A 7092-nucleotide genomic window follows, 5' to 3' on the forward strand; every position below is an offset into this window, starting at 1 on the left:
AGCCCCCCGCCCGCCGCCGTAACTGTGTTTTCTTCATCCCCGTGGCTGGAGAAGAAGATAAATTTAGCCACCCCGCCGTCCCCTGCCTTCGCTTAACCAAAAAAAAAAAAAAAAAGCCCCGAAAAACACTTCGAAATAAAATGGAGATAGGTCTCGCCCGTCTAAGTGGGGGTGTGGGCTAAGAGGAGGGGAAGAATGGTTATCCCAGAGCAACTGCCAAACCGTTTTTTCTCTGCTTTCTTTAAAAAGTAAGCAGGGAACCTAACTATTAGTTTCCTGCGGAAAAGAAATGAGGAGAAGTCTTGCATTTTGACACGGATTCCGCCTGCTGCAAGGGACAGAAAACGTTAGCATGGATGCCCTATCTCTGCATGTCTTTCACAGCTTAGGAAGCCTATGAGACGGAAGCCACCTTAGTTGTTTCCTAAATAATGACTTTTTCACATTGTTTTATGAACAGGGAGCAGAATTGGGTATGGATGCTCCCTTTTTGTTTGTTTGTTTTGCCAACTACTTATGCTTTTTAAAGTTTAAAAAGACAGGAAGAAAAACAACCATGTCTTTGACTAAACAAATCATTTATCAACTCCCAAAACATGCATTTTGCTTTTCCACTAGTTCAAATTCTTCAGCTATTTCCATACTGAACTTGGGACCTAGACTGTTTAAAACTAGTTAAAAGTTAAGTAGTGTAGTGTTTACATTAATCCAGACTCAGACAGGCTTTACTTCCTCAACTCAGCACAAACCATTAGACAAACGATAAGGAACAAATTTAAAAACCGTTTTGATTGAGGTCCTGTGACTTACAAGACTGTTGATGTTTCTCAGGAACAAAAATTATTAAGCAAACTGCATACTAGCCTGAAATCTCTTTAAAGAGGCCATGTATTTCAGCTTCCTGACTTGACTTTGTGAAACTCCCAGAACACAAGTTGTCCTTTCCCACATGCATCTTACAATTATAAACCACTTTTCAAAGTGGTTTATAGAAAGGTAGACCAAGAACAAATCTCTGAGAATGTACTGAAGGACAATTTTTCTCCCAAGACTTTGATTTTGCTCAGCGATTAAATTTCCTTTCAAGAATGATAAATAATGATGTATCATATACAGAAAATTCCATTGGAATGTGGTTCCCAGAAAAGCATAAGTACTATTTTGAAGGTTAAATCACTTGTGAATCCACATTAATATGTTTTTTCTCCTTAATGTGGGCTGCAAAAGGAGGGAAGGGCAGAGAGAGAGAGAGAGAGAGAGAGAGAGAGAAGGGTAGGGGAAAATGGAACCATTGGTGGTGGGAAAAGTATACAAGTGAAGGGATGGGTGTTGAAACATTGTATCACTGGATGGGTATTGAAACGTCTACATTGAAACTGATCGGAAACAGCTTTGTAACATGTGACCCAATTTTTTTAAAGCTAAAAAAGTAACATAAAATATGGGTTGGAGAGATAGTATAATGCATAGAGTGCTTTCCTTGCATAGAGTGCTTTCCTTGCATGCAGCTGACCCGGTTGGATTCCTGGTGAAGCCCTGTCAGGGGTGATGCCTGAAACAGAGTCAGGAGTAATAAGTCCTGAGCATTGCCAGATGTAGCCCCAAAACAAACAAGCAAACACAAATTAAAAATAAATTTAAAATGGGAAATCAGTCTCTGTTTTAACACTGTCAAGAATGAGATATCATCACCCATACAACTGTTACAGCATGAATATAAAAGTCTTCTGTCTACATTCTTGTTAATTCTTTCATCATTAACATGGAATACTTCGAAGTCCACTAGTATAGAGCATCAAGAGTGCCAAGGGGGCAGGAGATATAGCACAGCATGAGAGCATTTGCCTTGCATACGTGCAAGCCCTGGGTTTGGTCCGCAGCATGGGAGTGCTGGAGGGGGAGTAAAAAAGAAAATAAATAAAAAGGATGTTTTCCTCAATTAAAAAAAATAGTACTTTAGGTATTGATGCTTATATTTTTAATGAAGCAAAATAGTTTTACTGAAAGAATTTACTTAGAGAAATGCTAAAGGGAAGGGAGGAAAGGAGGGGGAGAGAGAGGGAAAGACAGAGGAAGAGAAGGGTTCGAGAGAGATCATGAGCCTCTCCAGATTGAACAAAAACCAAGGTACTGATACTTTCAAAGAGCTCTTGCCATTATTTTTTGCATAAACAACTAACTGATGGGAACAAGGAAAGGGTGGCTTATTAATGATAATAGGTAAACTCGCTGAAATCCTATGAAGATTATTTTATACATGATAGTACAAATGGGGCTAGATTGATAGCACAGCGGGTAGGGAGTTTGCCTTGCATTCAGCCGACCTGGGTTTGATTCTTCAGAGCCCGGCAAGCTACTAGAGTATCCAGCCCACCCGCAAAGCCTGGCAAGCTCCCCGGGAAGTATTCAATATGTCAAAAACAGTAACAACAAGTCTCACAATTTGTTGTGAGATGTTACTCTTGCTCGCTGGAGCAAATCGATAAAACAACGGGAGGACAGTACAATGAGAGGACAGTGCTACAGTGTTACAATACAAATGAGGTCAACTATACTTTCTTGAGTTTTCAGCAAAGGGAAAGATACTTAAAATCCTTTATAGAAGCCAGAACAGCGGTAGGGCGTTTGCCTTGCATGCAGCCAACATGGCCGACCCGAGTTCGATTCCTCCGCCCCTCTCGGAGAGCTCGGCAAGCTACCGAGAATACTCTCGCCCGCACGGCAGAGCCTGGCAAGCTCCCCGTGACATATTCGATATGCCAAACACAGTAACAGTAACAGTAACAGAAGTACACTTAGATTTTTTAATTACTCATGATTAGGAGCCAGAGAGATAGTACATTTGCCTTGCATGCTTAATTTCTGGCTCCCCATATAGTCCCCTGGGCACCAGCAAGAGTGATCCCTGAGCACACAGCCAGGATTAAGCCCTAAGCATGTCCCTGTGTGGCCCCCAAACAAACAACAAAAAGGATACCTCCTGATGGGCTGGAGATAGTACATGGGGTAAGGCACTTACTTTGCATGCATATGGTCCCCTGAGCAGACCCTGAGCCCCATCAGTGTGGCAAACAAACCAATCAAAATACCCATGACAAAGTGAAGGCACCAAGAAAATTTAAATAGCAGAGATGATGAATAATTCAATATTTTAACAAAATACAGTTTATGCAAATGTTCACCTTAAGACCATGAGTATCCCTAAAGTCACTGATTTAATAATCAAGTACTATACGATTAAGCACCTGACACCTTACACTTTAAAAGCCTACTATAGTTTATCTTGCATTGATATATTAAATCCCCTTCCCAGGATATAGGTTTTAAATTGGGGGGGGGGGGGTGGTATTTGAAGTTATTGTACTTGAAGTAATATGGTTACAACAGTATATAACTGCACCTTCATCACCACCAGTTGCGCTGCTGTTTTTATTGTTTTGTTAACCTTTGCTTATTTTAGTGCCAGAGACCTATACAACTCTGGGCACTGACAGTAAAAGATGTGGTGCTTGCCCCGGGGGAACTCCAAATAAGGAGATTGTGTATGGTAGAATAAAACATTCTTAAGTGCTTTCATTTTCTCACTTAAATACATATACAATAAAGGGAAATTTAATTTAAGGAGATTTCCAGCAGAACATTTCCAAAGGCATATGCTGTGAACACAAAATAGTTGGTATCAAAGCAGTCAAAGGGATTTTGGTTATATGCTAAAATTAATTTGTTCCTTTAGAGTTGTTAATGTATATCAGACAGTTAAAAACATCTACTGAAGGTTTGACAGTGTTTTTAATAATGTAACTAAAAGTCCCTGACATGTTTATAGGTCCTTGAGCCAGAAATAATATAAAACCTTTCAATCATTTTTGCAGAGAAAGATTAGTCAGAAAAGAAGCTATTTTAAAAAAAGAAGATGAAAAGCCATTGATTTCACTCCACATCACTGACGAAAGTCCAAATAGGAAACAATAAATAGCTTATGACAAAATAAACCTTCTTAAAGAGAGATGTAATAATCATTATCTTTATATCTCAAAGACTAAAACATATTTACTCTCCTCTGGAAATCTCACCCTATAAAAATTTACCATTTAGCTGATATTTGATGCTAAAATTTTCTTATACTTACCTTTTTTTTTTTTACTTTATTTGGATGAGGGTGTGAGATTTCTCTAGGGGTGCTGGGTAGGATGGGGTACTCCTGAAAATACTCTGGCCCTCTGGTGCTCAAGCCTGGTAACATGGTGCCGTTCAATTTGGGATTGGCTCAGGGTCACTAGGGCTATACCCAGCATTACTCAGGCTCTTACATGTAACAGGAGCAAGTTGCATCATGTTGTATTCAGCTAGCTATATTTAATGCCAAATAAAAATTTTCAGTCTGAATTGCTAAATCATATTCCCTCCCCACAAGGAAAATAATTTAAAAATAAACAATGAGAGGCAACTGGGTGCTTTTCAAACAGTATGTTTTACACGAGTCATTAGTTGAATAAGATATTGTTTAATTCCTGAAAATATCCAGTAGCCAAATTCTCATGAATCATAAATCACAGGGCCCATCAAACTAGCTCTGCTAAAAATCAGTATGTGAGGCTTAGAAACAATGACCAGTACTAATAAGCACCCCTGTACACAGAGTGGGGATTCTCTGTATAATTTTCCACTAAAAGAACCAGGGATTCTGGAACAGAGGACTGATTCCTAGATTAAAACAAGAAAATATACAAGATGGATCGGGAATAGTTTCTCATAACAGAAAGCAGGTATCATAGCATAGGAGGGATATGTCAAAAGCTCCGGCCAATTTCAAGAAGTCTAGCTGACTAAAGATGAAAATTTATATATTTGGGGGGGGGCATGGTTAGGAACTGCTAACATGCCAGGCAGTGCTGAGGGGACCATATAAGATTAAACCCAGGTCAGCTGTGTACAAAGCAGCCTTCTTCCTTACCCTCTGCCCTCAATATGAAATTTTTAATGACACAAGAGTGACTGATATAGATGAAAATAAATCTATTGAAATAAATATTGTTAATTAAAATAAATTAAATTAATAAATTAAATCTTATTTGACTTATTGAAATAAGTCAAATAATGTTTGTTATTTTTAACAGTAAACTTCTAAAAATGATCTACCAGTAGTGATCAGTGAAAGTTTTGGGACTGTAATAGAAGTAATGAACTGTATACTTCATTTTTCCCCATTTTTTTCCTTTGTAAAATGTGTACTTTGAAAGGATTAAAATTTTTTGCATGTGAATTATAACTTGATGTTTTAAAATATACAATGACCGGGATCAAACCCAGGGCTTCACACATCTCAGGCATGCACTCTACCATTGTGTTACATCCCATGCCTTTTCTTTCTTTAAAGTAATCAATCACCTTTGGAGAATACTTGAAAATCAACCTGTTATTTTGAAAACTAATAAAAGGGAAAAATCAAGCACTTTTTCTTTCTTTTTTTTTTTTTTTTTTATAATTTATTTATTTATTGAATCACTGTGGGAAAAGTTACAGAGCTTTCGGGTTTAGGTCTCAGTCATGTAGATACCGAACACATTTCCCTTTACCAATACTCATTTTTAACCCCGAACCCCAATAGACCCCCACCTCCCACCCCTCCCAATTCTTATGAGGCAGATGAGTTCTAGTTAATACTCTATCTACTTTGACTAGATAGATTATTTCGATAGAAGATGCACAATTATTGTTTAGAGTTTACGACCCCCCCCCCCCAATCAGACATGCTGAAACAGCGTTGTGAAATGATTTGCTTTCTACAACTTGGTTTAAGAATAAAATGATGTCGCGCGGCCGCAATAGCGGCCGCGCGGTTTTGAATTTCTGCTATTTTACTTATTGACCCTGGAAGAATTTCTATTAAAAGTTAGCTAGTTAAGAGATTGATTTCTGTGCCCTGGAGTCGTGGCCGTGCCGGAGAGCCGCTCGTGGGGGGCAGCTGGCGACCTCGGTGGGGCGTGGGGGACGGCCCACAAAGCCCCCCTTCCCATGAGGTCCCCGCCGCTTCCCCGAGCCCGGCTCAAACCCGCTTTCCACAAGGCTCCCGTGCGGCCGCCATCTTTCTTTCCAGAGAGGAGCGGGCGGGCTGGTCAACGCCCTTCCCCCTCCGGGCAGGCTTGGTGGCGCGGATCAACACAAGTCCATTTGCTTTTCTGCTCCAAGCGGCTGGTTCTCTGTCAAGCACTTTTTCTATATGAACTGTTCTATCGCTAAGTGAACAAACAAAAATCACCAGCCAATTTCACTTGTGGTTACTACTGTTCCCCACCCCCCATTACTCCAGCAGGGATGGGGGTTGGGGCCATATTGCCCACTTTGGAAAACACTGATCTAGTCTTCATCCATCTCCATACAACTAACCCCTCTTCCAGTTTCACCCTTCCCCTCTTGTAACCACCAATATGTTTTCTGTATAAAGAACTCGTACAACTTAATAGCAACAACAAACTGCTCAATTTTTGAAAAGTATTTTAGTAGAAATAATATTTTTTTTCTTTTTGGGTCACACCCGGCAATGCACAGGGGTTACTCCTGGCTCTGCGCTCAGGAATTACCCCTGGCGGTGCTCAGGGGACCATATGGGATGCTGGGAATCAAACCCGGGTTGGCCGCGTGCAAGGCAAACGCCATACCCACTGTGCTATTGCTCCAGCCCCAGTAGAAATAAGATTTTAATGTCCTCTTTTCAAAGAGTACACACCAAGGTCTGGAGTGATAGTACAGCAGGTAGAGCGTTTGCCTTGCACATGGCCAACCCGGGTTCAATTCACAGCATCCGATATGGTCCCCTGAGCTACCGCCAGGAGTAATTCCTGAGTGCAGAGCCAGGAATAACCCCTGTGCATCACCAGGTGTGACTCAAAAAGCCAAAAAAAAAAAAGTACACACTGATGACTGAAAGGGATTTATATATATATATATAAACATGCCCACACGGGCACTGAGATAGCTCAGTGGCTGAAGAGTCTGCCTTGCCTTGTAAGTGTGAGTTTACAAATTCCATCCCCTGGGCAGCCACATGGGCTGAGTACAATCTTGGCAACTTGTTGTTTGAGATCCCTAGCA

This window comes from Sorex fumeus, unplaced genomic scaffold (genome assembly GCF_029834395.1).
Source record: "Sorex fumeus unplaced genomic scaffold, SorFum_2.1 ptg000086l, whole genome shotgun sequence".
NCBI lineage: Eukaryota > Metazoa > Chordata > Mammalia > Eulipotyphla > Soricidae > Sorex > Sorex fumeus.